Below are 14,149 nucleotides of genomic sequence, written 5' to 3'. Positions count from 1 at the left end.
TAATGCAGCGGGGGTGGGCCGGTCCCTGCGGATCCCACAGCGGCCGATGCTGATTGGCGGGTGATTGACAGGCCCGGGGCCAGCTCAGCAGGAACACCTGCGTTTCTCCCTCAGTGACAGTGCGGCACAGCCGTTGCCCCCCGCGGTTTTCAATCCGCGTATTTCTATACAGGATGCGGAGCGCTGCCGTGGTAATCACGGCCCCCCGCTGAGGCCAATGAGGAGCGAACACGCCTGCTTTTCCGTGCCTCTCATATCCTCCGGGCGCAGGGGCAGCGGCGCGAGAGCCCGGCTCTGGGCTGGTGATACGGCCCACCTGTGACACACCCTCTGCCTCTGCCCTCTGCCCTCTGCCTGCTGCCCTCTGCCCTTTGCCCTCTGCCTGCTGCCCTCTGCCCTCTGCCCGCTGCCCGCTCCAGGAGCCAGATGACCTCCCTCCGAGAACATTCAGGACAGGCGCTGCCATCGACTGCCTCCTGTCATGGTACATCACACGAGGCCCTCCTTTAGTGCCTGCACAGCTGCTATGCACAGGCATGTGCTTGTGCTGTTCTACATGTGGTTTAGTTCTCAATCATACTCTTCATAAGGCAAAGAAAAGGAAAAGGAAAGAAACTAAGGCAAACGACAGATGTGAAATATGAGTTGAAGCTGATACTATATCATATACTGACACTATGCACAGTAAAAGGTTCAGTGTTATATCTAGCATGTATGGTCCCTGTTGGACACAGGAGTAACGCCAGACATTTTACTGTGTAGCAGCCCGTTCGGAGTCTGTGTGCACTGAATAGCCAATCGCCTCCCGCCGTCCTGTGATCAGCAGTACATTTTTTTGTGTTACCCCTAAAGAACCCGCCACTGAAAGGGTTTGCAGACCAACCACACACTCTTCAAAATTACCCACTGTTCTCAAAAGGGCTCTTGAAAACTCCAAGCCAGTGCTTTTGAATGGGAAAAAGATTATATATATATAAAGACTATATATATAACCAGGCCCATTTACCTCAGCATATGCCTGAGAGACGCTTGTCATTATATTCCATCACATACCGCACTTGTCTCTGCATCGTAGGCCGGTTCGGTGCCTATGATGCAAGCATTGATGGATCCAAGATCCATTTTAAAATTGCTTAACCAGATCAGAAGAGATGGGACGATATGGCTCAGGCAGTAAGAGCATTCGTCTGGCAGTCGGAGGGTTGCCAGTTCGATCCCCCGCCTGGGCTGTGTCGAAGTATCCCTGAGCAAGATACCCAACCCCCAAATGCTCCTGACGAGCTGGTTGCTGCCTTGCATGGCTGCCAATCGCTGTGAGTGTGTGTATGAATGGGTGAATGAGAAGCATCAATTGCACAGCGCTTTGGATAAAGGTGCTATATAAATGCCGACTGTTTACCATTTCTCTTTTGTCTCCAACCATCCGAAGAAATCCATTTCAGTCAAAAGCAGTCCTCTCGTAAGTACCCACTCGTAAAAGTAAATAAAAATGTTTTCATACTCATGATAGAACATAGCACCTTTGGCATCAGACCACCCAATTTTTAGGTGAGCAAAAGTATTGGAGCAGAGAGTATTTATGTAAATGACAGTAAATAACACTTAATATTCCCTTGCTTACAATAACATCAAGTCTGTGAGCCAGTGACATCACCAAACTGTTGTATTCTTCTGTTGTGATGCTTTGCCAGGCTTTTACTGCAGCCTCTTTCAGTAGTTGTTTTGGAGTTTTCCCCCTTCAATCTCCTCTTGGAGGTGAAATGCATATATTGGGCTAAGGTCTGGCCAGTCAAAAACCTTCCACTTTTTCTCCCTAATGAAGTCCTTTGCTGTGCTGGCAGTGTGTTTTGGGTCATTGTCTTGCTGCATAATGAAGTTCCTCCCAATTAGTTTGGACGCATTTATCTGTAAATTGGCAGACAGAATGTTTTTGTAGAATTCTGAATTCATCCTGCTGCAACCATCTTGAGTAACATCATCAATAAAGATTAGTGTGCCCACTCCAGAAGCAGCCATGCAAGCCCAAGCCATGACACTTCCTCCATCGTGCTTCACAGATGAGCTTGTATGTTTTGGATCATGAGCAGAACCCTTCTTTCTCCACATTTTGGCCTTTCCATCACTTTAGTAGAGTTTAATCTTGGTCTTACCAGTCCATAAAACTTTGCTCCAGAAGTTTGTGGCTCATCACTGTACTTCTTTGCTAATCGCCTTCCGATTCTTACTACCGATAAGTTGTTTGCATCTTGTGGTATAGCCTCTATATTGCTGCTCTCTAAGTCTTCTTCGAACGGTTGATTGAGATACCTTCACCTGTGCCCTGAGATTGTTTGTGATGTCACTGACTGATGTCTTGGGGTTTTTCTTCACACTGTTGTCGTTTTCCTTGGTCGACCTGTTCGATGTGTGTTGCTCAGTACGCCAGCGCTTTCTTTCTTTGTTGTACAAGCTATCCCCAATGCTAGGGTAATGGCTCTAATGATTTCCCCTCTTTTCTAATGGCTTGCTTTTCTTGCAAATACAGCTCTCTGGTTTAACACAAATGTAGGCAAAACCAAAGGCTAGAACCATGTGTCGACATTCACAACTATTTATTTTTTAACCAATCAATCTAACAGCACACATCTGGGCAACAAGAAACATCTGTCAGTCACATGTTCCAATATGGTTGGCATTTATATAGCGCCTTTATCCAAAGCGCTGTACAATTGTACGCTGTACAATACTTTTGCCACCTAAAAATTGGGTGGTCTGATACAAAAGGTAACTTGTTTAACAAATCTAGATAAAAATATCAGGAAATAAAAGCTGAAATTCAGATCTGTCATCTCATGGACATATTTTGACATCAAACTCAATTGTGTTCAGTGTACAGCAAAAACAAAGGAATTGGCCTTGCTGTTCCAATACATTTGGAGGGGACTGTATTAATCTATTAATTAAAAATCAATGTATGCATATGTATTATAAAAAAATAAAAATGAAAAGTATGCTTGTGAGTGTTTGTGTGTGTATGAGTAATGTGTATGGTTGAATAATGGTCTTATATGTATTTTATTCTGAATAAGTGGGTCTGAAGCTCTTTCTGGAATGAAGAGAGTCAGAGGCGTGAATATGAGGTTGAATGGAGTTCCAGATTTTGGGGCAGCATAGCTGAATGCCCGATCACCAAGTGAGGAGAGGCGTGAGACTGTGAGTAGGCCAGGGGCGTGAGGTGGGGGTGGTGAGTAGGCCAGAGCAGGAGGTGCAGGTGGGGAGTAGGCCAGGGAAGGAGGTGGGGACTGTGAGTAGGCCAGGGCAGGAGGTGGGGACTGTGAGTAGGCCAGGGCAGGAGGTGGGGACTCTGAGTAGGCCAGGGCAGGAGGTGGGGACTGTGAGTAGGCCAGAGCAGGAGGTGGGGACTGTGAGGAGGCCAGGGCAGGAGGTGGGGACTGTGAGTAGGCCAGGGCAGGAGGTGGGGGTGGTGAGTAGGCCAGGGCAGGAGGTGGGGACTGTGAGGAGGCCAGGGCAGGAGGTGGGGACTGTGAGTAGGCCAGGGCAGGAGGTGGGGGTGGTGAGTAGGCCAGGGCAGGAGGTGGGGACTGTGAGTAGGCCAGGGCAGGAGGTGGGGACTGTGAGTAGGCCAGGGCAGGAGGTGGGGGTGGTGAGTAGGCCAGGGCAGGAGATGGGGGTGGTGAGTAGGCCAGAGCAGGAGGTGGGGACTGTGAGTACGCCAGAGCAGGAGGTGGGGGTGGTGAGGAGGCCACGGAGTGGAGTAGGCCAGATAGGTGGGGGTCTGGTTGTGGAGGGCTTGGTAAGTAAGTAATAGGATGAGCTTATGGAGAACTGCAGTGATGTGGCAGCAGAGTTTTGGATTAGTTGTAGCTACATAGTGTACATAGTGTACATGTTTTAGGATACCTGACAGTTCATTGCAATCGTCCAGTCTTGATTATCCACAAGTGTGTGGATTAGAGTTTCTGTGTTGTAAGAGTATGAAGTTGTATTCGCAAATCACTTTCTCAAGATAAATATCACTGGACAATTCAATTAGCTCAAAAAATAAAACTAGAAAATGATTCTCATTTTTAAAAGGTCTCTTAATAAACATGCACACTGCCATGCTTTTGCAGGATGGACACAGAGATAAAAGTGCCTCATTACAGTTCATTACATTAACATTTGAGCCCTAAGGTCATCACATGATAAAACTGCTGTAAAATTGCACAGTAACAATTTCCCTCCATAAGCGTCACATAGCACCATCATTAGCACAACATACAGTAGCACCTTCATTAGCGATTAGCACGACATATAGTACCACCTTCACTAGCGGTTAGCACAACATACAGTAGCACCTTCATTAGCGATTAGCACGACATATAGTACCACCTTCACTAGCGGTTAGCACAACATACAGTAGCACGTTCATTCAGCACTACATAGACATTCAAGAACTCTTACGCTCATGTTAAAAAATTGCAAATAGGCACATGGTGCGTTGTGTCCATTTGAGGCTATTGATGAGATGATTGAACCGTTGATGTTAATGTCGAGCTTAATGAAAAAAGACACAGGCTTCACTCTTTCTTCACTGAGACTTTGCTATTTTAATGTAGACTTTCAAGCTGGTCAAGCTGGCATAACTGGGGAGCTGATTAATGTGCCATGTAGTGCTTAAAAATGTTTGAAGGCCCATTCATACATTTCAAGAATTAATGAATAACATCGCAGTGACAGTGACTGTACTGTAGATTAAGTTGTGGGACTGTGTGAAAACATCAAAAAAAAAGTAGCTCATACATGCAGTTAATGAAGCAGGAAAGGGCAATATGGCAGCCAGACTGGATTAACCAGGAGAAGGACATCACTGTGGACTTTTATACCTACAGCATAAGAGAATTATGGAGGGTAAACATATGAATATAAGATTCTTAACTTTGAGGAATAAAAATAAAATATTGAATTCAGGGAATATCTATTCAGCATGAAGAAAATGAATGCATTGACGCACATGAATAAACCTTGTTAATACAGATTTAATGTAATTAAGAAACCAAAATAGAAAATTGATAATCACAGAGGGATGCAGAATGTTTGATTCTCTGTCAGCTTTTCAGTACATGCTCAATATAGTGGGTTTGGAGCAGCAGATGAGATTACTTGAATAGGATATTAATTAGGCTGCCATTTGAAAGAAAATAAGCAGGTGCTGGGAGCTCTATTTTCCGGCTGTTCGTGGTGAGTGGCAACGCTGCATGGTCACACTTGAAAGGGGGGATTTTTGGTCCAGGGTTCTGATGCACTTGAACCTGTTCAGCCATTTGTGGAATTGCCGTAGATATCTTTAGACACACACTAAAAAAGAATGAAAGGAGGACATTTGATTGGCTATGATTGAATCCTGCTGCGACATATTCATATTCAGTTTAATTCAGCCCATTTTCCACTTGTACTTTGAGTTGCTTTCATTGGTCATATAACACAGGAATAAAAGGTGCATGGGGTATTATATAAAGATCTTCATGCTGAGAACACATTTCTAGAAAAAGTAGACATTCAACTTAAAGCCACTTGAGCTGGTACGGTTACCACCCTGGTGTCTCTCTGCTTGAATGATTCTGCTCTGTCCACCTGAACACAGCGTGCTATGACTCACAGACACTGTTTTGTCTCCTATGGTAAGGGCGTGTTTGATAGGTAATGCAAGGAGTGTGTGTTATTAAGGGGGATGTGTGTGTGTGTGTGTGTGTGTGTGAGTGTGTGTGTGTGTGTGCGAGTTTGGGTGTGTGTGTGTGAGTGTGTGTGCGTGTGTGTATGTGTGTGTGTGTGTGTGAGTGTGTGTGTGAGTTTGGGTGTGTGTGTGTGAGTGTGAGTGTGTGTGCGTGTGTATCTATGTGTGTGTGTGTGTGCGAGTGTGTGTGTGTGAGTGTGTGTGTATGTGTGTGTGCGTGTGCGAGTGTGCGTGTGCAGGTGCATGTACGTGTGTGTGTGTGCATGTGCGTGAGTGTGTGCGTGTGCGTGTGCGTGTACGTGTACGTGTGTGTGTGCGTGTGTGTGAGTGTGTGTGAGTGAGTGTGTGTGTGTGTGAGTGTGTGTGTGTGTGTGTGTGAGTTTGGGTGTGTGTGTGTGAGTGTGTGTGCGTGTGCGTGTGTGTATGTGTGTGTGTGTGAGTGTGTGTGTGTGAGTTTGGGTGTGTGTGTGTGAGTGTGTGTGCGTGTGTGTCTATGTGTGTGTGTGTGTGCGTGAGTGTGTGTGCGTGAGTGTGTGTGTATGTGTGTGCGTGTGCGTGTGTGCGTGTGTGCGTGTACGTGTGTGTGCGCGTGTGTGTGAGTGCGTGTGTGTGTGTATGTGTTTGTGTGTGTGCGTGAGTGTGTGTGTGTGTGAGTGCGTGTGAGTGTGAGTGTGTGTGTGGGCAGGGTTGAAATCGTTTGATTATGAAAGGTGAGTGGAACATGAAACACAGGGTCCAGGCCGGGGGCAGGGGGCCGTGTTTTACACATCACACAGCCACACCTTGCAGGACCCCGTAGGGCAGGGAGTCTGGAGCAAATAAAAATATGTAGGGGGAGTGTGGGTGGTGACTTTCTCCATGTCGCACTTCATGCTGCTGTTACCTTAAAATGTTACCCTAACTTGTTAATGCCAGGTTCCCTCTGGCCCCCTGGTAACCATTTTGAGACGCTTCATGTTGATACCTGTTTTAGTATAATAGCAATAATGTGTTCTTCAGCTGACGCTTTTATCCAAAGGAACTTGTGGCTTAGACAAGCAGGGGACAACCCCCCGGAGCAATGTGGGGTTAAGGGCCCATCAGCTGTGTGGATCTTATCGTGGTTACTCTGGGGCTTAAATCACCAACCTCCCGGGTCGCAGTGATGTACTTTAGCCACTAGGCAGGTGGCCCACTCTGCCCAAAAGGCTAAACCCAATAATGCAGAATGGCTGTGGAGGTTCCGGCCAATCGCTTCAATGAAACAAAATCAGTGTCAGTTTGAGACTGAGGACAGGGCATGCTGAGGGCGTTGCCAGGTGATGCAAGGCTGGCTTTGTTGTAGTGACTTTGATGTTGCTGGGCCATGGCTCACAGACTATAAAATGGCAGCAAAAAAGAAAGATTCATGGTCGGTTCACACCAATCCACACACAAACACACACGCCTGCATTCACAAAGGTACAAAGGTGCAAATGTGTAACACACACACACACACACACCCAGACAATACACAATACAGTAATCGCACATACACAAACATAATCACACACGCATGCACAAGATCCACAAACAAAAACCACAGAGAAATAAAGGATCCTTAATGTCATTCTGAGGTAAAATGTAAGAAAGAAGAAGAAGAAGGGAGGCTTCTGTCCTTGTCCTGTGAAAAACGGTCTTGGAAGCACAACAGGAGTGGGGTTCTCTCTGCGTTCAACCAGCATGGCATCTCAAGCACATGAGCAGTTTGCTTGCAGGAAATGGTGCCGCGTTGTCATCAACAGAATTCAACTTTTCACATGGTAAACATTGTACAAGCCATTTTTAAATTAGCACCACGGTGTCAGAGAGAGAGAACAACACGGTATGTTGCTATCGCAGACATGACAAGGCCCACGTGTTTGTGTGAAGCTCATCTGACAAGCAGGCAACATATTTGATTTCAGTTTCTTCATCTCTGCGTGAGAGTGAGAACAAAATGAGTGCTGAGCCATCTAAGAATACTTCTCCTCGACAATAACACCAGGGACTGCCAGAATACTTCTCCTGCCTCGACAATAACACCAGGGACTGCAAGAATACTCCTCCTGCCTCGACAATAACACAAGGGACTGCAAGAATACTCCTCCTGCCTCGACAATAACACCAGGGACTGCAAGAATACTTCTCCTCGACAATAACACCAGGGACTGCCAGAATACTCCTCCTGCCTCGACAATAACCCCAGGGACTGCAAGAATATACTTCTCCTCGACAATAACACTAGGGACTGCAAGAATACTTCTCCTGCCTCGACAATAACACCAGGGACTGCAAGAATACTTCTCCTGCCTCGACAATAACATCAGGGAATGCCAGAATACTTCTCCTGCCTCGACAATAACACCAGGGACTGCCAGAATACTTGTCTGAACCGGTCAACCAGCTACCAGCTGTTTCAAAACCTAGTTAGTTTTTCCCAGCAGGGAACTGATACACTCAAGTTCAAGTGGACAGCAATTTACTCAGCCACAAATACTAAACTGTGCAATCAAAACCATAAAAAAGTGTTCATAATAGTTCTTGAAACAAAGCGCTGATTGAATTGAATGCAGATTGAGCCTCCGATTGTGAACTGGTTACTGAATAAAACAGTCACACCTGACTCAGTTGGAGACCTAGATGTTTGAGGGACTTTGGTATTTTTGGTAGTTTTGCCGCGTTTTGTGCATGAAATGAACTGTTGTGCCAAACTGCATGTTGGTGCTGTTATACAAAGAGTTTTGAGAAAGTGAACTCAGTATTGAAAAATGCTTGTTAGCAATTGTAAAAGAAACTGTAATACTGTCTCTGCATGCCATTATAATTTGAAACCCTCTATGAGATTTTGGATGGAAAGGGATTATGAGATATTGTTTCTAATTGGTCATACTTCCAGAAACAACCCTTGTTATTTTACTATCTCAGTTTGTGATGTAAAATATGCCACAGATGCAGCAGTTCACTTCCTAATCCTCTTTGTGGGTTGATAGAAACAGCTCATTCCACACCAATTAAAAGGACACAATTTCACAAGCTAGATAGCAGAACCTAACAAGTAATATACCAACACAGTTAATCTGCTACTGTAATCCTACTGGTGCAATAGAAACAATTTCGGTAGCCACTTGTGGAAAAAAAAGCCTCTGCTGTGTTATGGTCGAGAGCAATTGTGCAGCACTTTAAGAATATTAAGTCTAAGGATGTCAAAAATGTTGATTTTCCCCCACCGACAATTCCAAGATTCCTCACGTCCCGGTTGCAGTTTAATGTAGTTTAGTGGAGAGCCAAGCGAGGACGATATTAAAACACCTCACATCCTCTCAGGGGGGAGAGCTACAGGCACCGTCATGAGAGACTTCAGTCAAAGGCACCCTGTAGAATATGAAGTTGATTACTGGAGAGAGATACGCCCAGGAGCTGTTCTAGTTAAGTGCACCTCACTGGAGCTAACTCCCCATGAGGCTGAGGGCCACTGCTGTGCAGACAGACACCTGCAGGTAAGCACTGCAACACACTCACAGGCCTGGGGAGAAGGCCGTTTCTCTCTCAGTTAGCCACATTAGCCAAGGAGGCTACAGCCTCAGCAGTGTCTTGAGTTGGGCTGGTACTCACCAGTATGATGCACAAATCATTTTGATTCTTGCCCATATGTGTACCATTTACTTCCACTTACGAGGTACACGTGCTAGTTATTTACCGTAATAAATAATGGCTTTGTATTTCAGAAGTTTTACAAACAACATGACAAGACAAGACAAGTTCTTATTGCACTGTTTAAGAGATTAGAATTCTGACAACAGCAGATGTCTCCTGATACAGGGAACTCAGAACTCTGTGTGTATCCACTGGATGCCATTTACAAACTACTTATAAAACTGTAGATTACCTCTTGAAAAGCAACTTGTTCAAGGACGTTCTTGACCCAAAGGTATAATTCCGTAAATGTTGGCTGCTGCATCTTACCCTGTCTTGTCAATGTTAGTTTGGCTCAGAAATGCACAGTTCCAGGTACACCATTCCGGGGCTTCTTCTGCTCACATGTGCACCTGCACTTAGTTTTTCCACTTCAACAGTACACAGGAAATACAAACAACCTTGTTCCTCTAAGTTAGAGACATTAGCTGAAATGGATACAGCCAAGTGAATGAAGAGGAGACGGAGTGTGGTCTATCTAAGTGCTCACAGGACACCCTGAAGTTTAGCCGGGACAGACATTTTACATTCATTTCTGGTGAGTGGTAGCCATGTATGGCTGTTGGGGCTGTGAACTACGTTGAAGAAAGAGAGAGAGAGAGAGAGAGAGAGAGAGAGAGAGATATATAGACTTATAAACTTTCACCCCCTTCTTTTCTTCAGTCCTCCCATCTATCATTTGGGGGACAACAACTTTGAGAATAGCTTCTGAGTAGAAGTGAGGAATGCAGCAGGCAGTGCATTACTGCAGTGCATTAGCCAGCGCTCCCCCATGGCTTTCTGCGGTGGGGACAGGGGACAGGGACAGAGCCTGCTGCAGATGCCATTTTCTTTTTGGCTGCATTCCTAGACCATTTCCAGTTCTGCATCTGAAGCATTGTGCTCTCCAATTAAAGAAAGTCGCAAAACATTAGCATGATAGTTTTAAAAAATATGCTCACAATCTCATTTACTGCTACTCGGTGGAGCAGGACGTACACAACAGGGAAAACCACGATAATTCACACAGAGAAAAAACTGCTTTTCCTGCACTGTGTATGGGAGTGTTGGTCTCTCTCTGCCTCTCTCTCTCCTCTGCATCTATCCGTCTCTTCTCCCTCTCGCTCATCTCCCTCCTCTGCCCCAGTGTGACCAGGAGAAAGCGTTTAATCGGGTTCATCACATCGGGTGCCAGCTGAAGGTTTCTGGGTTCGGGGAGGGCCTGGTTTCGTGAGTCAGCTTGCTCGATAATTGTGCCGTTGGCCCTCGAGCCGTTCTTGTGCCAGATACAGCACAGACAGCTGAGTCTGACGGTTCCAGGTGCCAGTTTGGCCAAAGCTGCGATTAAGGGCTCAGCTTATGCTGATGATATCACAGGGGCTGAGTTATCAGAAGCACCTGCATGCATTAATACGCTGCGATCCAGACCTGCGAACAGACCTCTTCCCCCAGGATATATTTGGATATAGCAGGATAATCGGCTCTGTGGGTCGTGGCAGGATAGGCCTCTTCCCAGGCTTTCCCCCCTGGCCTGGAGAAGGGAAGGGCTTCAGGTAGCCCAAGGGACCAGGCCGTACACCCTAAAATAACTGGGAGGGTGCACTAGATAAAGCATGCGGCAGGATGTCTTGGCCTCTCTCAGGTTTGATTCAGAGGGAAGGTACTGGTCCTCAATAATTCAGTTGTCTCTGCTCTCTGGATTAAGCCTGTGGTTCTAACCCCGCCCCAGGGTTGTCCGAGCACACTGCACACTGCACACGGGGTTCATTTAGTTTCGGGAGGGGCAGCACTGGTTCAGAGCAGCACGCAATACATTTACTCTCATGTTTCAATGCTTTTTATTTAGTCATCAAAGTTTTGGTGAAAACCCCTAACAGTTTTAACATTGAAGATGAAATCAAACAATGTTAAATTGGCAATAGAATTGTATTTAATTTAGTTAATCTCAGTCTCAACATGCTAAATCCCTTTGTCATCCATCAGCATTGGAAAAGTGAAAGAACGGTCAATTCAGAAGACACAGATGGTATCACAAGTCAGGTAATGGGTACATAAAATACAACGGTGAAACATACAATATCGCACTCTAAGGGCAATAATAAAATGGTGTAAAACATATGGAATGGTTGCAAACTTGCCAAGAAGAGGATGCAAGTGCATATTATCCCCAGGGATGGTAAGGATGGTCAGGATGATAGGGATGGTAAGGACGGTGGGGATGGTAGGGATGGTAAGGATGATAGGGATGGTAAGGATGGTAGGGATGGTAAGGATGGTAAGGATGATAGGGATGGTAGGGATGGTAAGGATGGTAGGGATGGTAAGGATGGTAAGGATGGTAGGGATGGTAAGGATGGTAAGGATGGTAAAGATGGTAGGGATGGTAAGGATGGTAGGGATGGTAAGGACGGTGGGGATGATAGGGATGGTAGAGATGGTAAGGATGGTAAAGATGGTAGGGATGGTCGGGATGGTAAGGACGGTGGGGATGATAGGGATGGTAGGGATGGTAAGGATGGTAAGGATGGTAGGGATGGTAAGGATGGTAAGGATGGTAGGGATGGTAAGGACGGTAAGGATGGTAAAGATGGTAAGGATGGTAGGGATAGTAAGGATGGTAGGGATGGTAAGGATGGTAAGGATGGTAGGGATGGTAAGGATGGTAAGGATGGTAAATATGGTAGGGATGGTAAGGATGGTAAGGATGGTAGGGATGGTAAGGATGGTAAGGATGGTAAGGATGGTGGTCTGCAACAATTATGCCCATGATATGCAGGCGAGAGAGCAGCACACTGGCTCCACGTCCACATGATGAAAGAAGCGGTGTGGAGGCGAGAGGTTTGTCTGTAAGCGCGAGGTCTCTCTCCGGTGAGGGAGATCTGGGGAGTGGAGAAGGCAGAGCAGCCACGCCGAGCGATGGACCTTCTCCAAATAATAAAACCAGCAGACCTGCGCAACGTGATCCCCCTGAAGTTTTCCCACGGTTTTTCAGTGTTTGCACAATGAGAAAGTACAAATAGACACCAATAAGGCGCAACTCTTGTTTCTTCACCAATGAGGCATAAATCCTCGCTAGCTTGCAAGCTAGTTAGCTCGGCAGTTTGGCATAACAAAAGTTTACATTGTGATTTCATCACAGCTGAGGGGGTTCAACTCTCTGCTGCATGTTCGGCCGAAGAACACCCCTTAGCTGTGATACAATACACCACTGCCTGTTGTGAGTTATTGCTTAATTACCACTGGGTTACAGGTAGTCTTTAAAAAATCAATTCTAACTGCGAGTCGTAATTCACAATTACTGTTGTAATCGGGACATGCCCTAAATTAAGCCCCATTCAAATACAAATGTGTCATTTTGGCAGTAGAATTCATGTAGAAAACACTATTTAAATATACGTGACCAAGACGGCACACTCTGCCTGCTTGTGCAATTGCCCCTGAGAATTTTGCTGGGTACAACAAACCATGTCTATCGAGCCTATAGAACCTGTATCCGTGGGGCCCAATTAGGCATTGCAGTTTAACCCTCTGAGGTGCAGGGTTTTTTTCTAAGTCATCGTAAAATAAATAAAGAAATAAAGATATAATTTTTCCCATGGCTGGGTAAAATTCAGGTCTGAAGGTTGAGAACATTCTGGTGTTAAGAACATTCTAATCATGAACTGTATTTGTTAATATTGCACTTTAAAGGGTTAATTCACTTATAGCTTCCACAGCCATTTGAATAATTACCGCTGAGATTTTAGCGAGCAGCGTCTCATTAAAAGGCAGGTAATTCAACACACAGGAAAAGCAGCCATCTCCTACAAATGCAAATGAGACTCGGGGAAAGATAATGCTGCATGCATTATACATGGAAAAAAAAAACATGTAAATAACAATCACAGAGTTTTTTAGATTCCTGAAAGACTCCAGTTACCTCGACATGAACAGCCCAACACAAAGGAAGGTAACACTGGATTGGGATATTAAAGCTTTATTAAAGCTTAATAAAGCATTAACAACAGCATTACACATCCTGAGATACTATCTTAGTGCAACATTAATCCCTATCAGTACGTATGCTATTACAAGGTGGCAGAGTATCTTAGGTTGATAAATCCCATGTATTGTGATCATATATCGTTTTGTGATCAACCTAATGCATAGTTTTTCAATGTTGGCAATATTACAAGCATGTAAAAAAATATTTATAGATGTCAGTTAAACATGAACCGTCTATTTCGATGCAGTCACTAATGTATGAAGCATTTGTAACTGTATTGTATTATTCTTTTTTTGTACTGTATTTTTTTTTACTGTAATTTTTTTTACTGTAAAAAAAAATGCAACTCTAAATCTTACCTGTTTTAATAAAAACCCAAAATTAGACAGCATTTTCTAGAACATTCCAAACAAGATCAATAAACTACACTGCATTCTACTGCTTACATACTTTTATTTCCCAGAATGTATTACTGAACCATTTTCCTGCTGCATTTATACTAACATCCGAGATTAACAGATATGAAAGTATCATAAATAAACTTGGCTGTTTATACAATTTTCCACAACTTTGCTATAAAGGATAATAGACCAAGAAGGTCTGGGTTTATTTTCTTAATGACAAAAAGTACCGCGAGTCGTTATCTTATCACCATAAACCACAGCCATAACACACGCTACTCAATCATGGACTGTAATCCGTCTTTCTCCTTGCAATGGAAGCTGCTGATGTCTGTTAAACACACTGAATGTAATATGTCAACGTGCTTTGCATGAGAA

The 14,149-nt window shown here is 44.8% G+C and overlaps 1 protein-coding gene across 1 annotated transcript in view; it reads right to left on the bottom strand.

Annotated features, from left to right (window-relative positions):
• Positions 1-14,149, bottom strand: part of LOC133111640 (spondin-1-like) — a 139,872-nt gene that overhangs the window by 36,334 nt on the left and 89,389 nt on the right. The gene's annotated exons all lie outside the window — the stretch shown is intronic.

Source organism: Conger conger, chromosome 15 (genome assembly GCF_963514075.1).
Source record: "Conger conger chromosome 15, fConCon1.1, whole genome shotgun sequence".
In the NCBI taxonomy this organism is placed as follows: domain Eukaryota; kingdom Metazoa; phylum Chordata; class Actinopteri; order Anguilliformes; family Congridae; genus Conger; species Conger conger.
The sequence above is the reverse complement of the archived record's forward strand: the minus strand, read 5'-3'. Positions and strand labels throughout refer to the sequence as shown.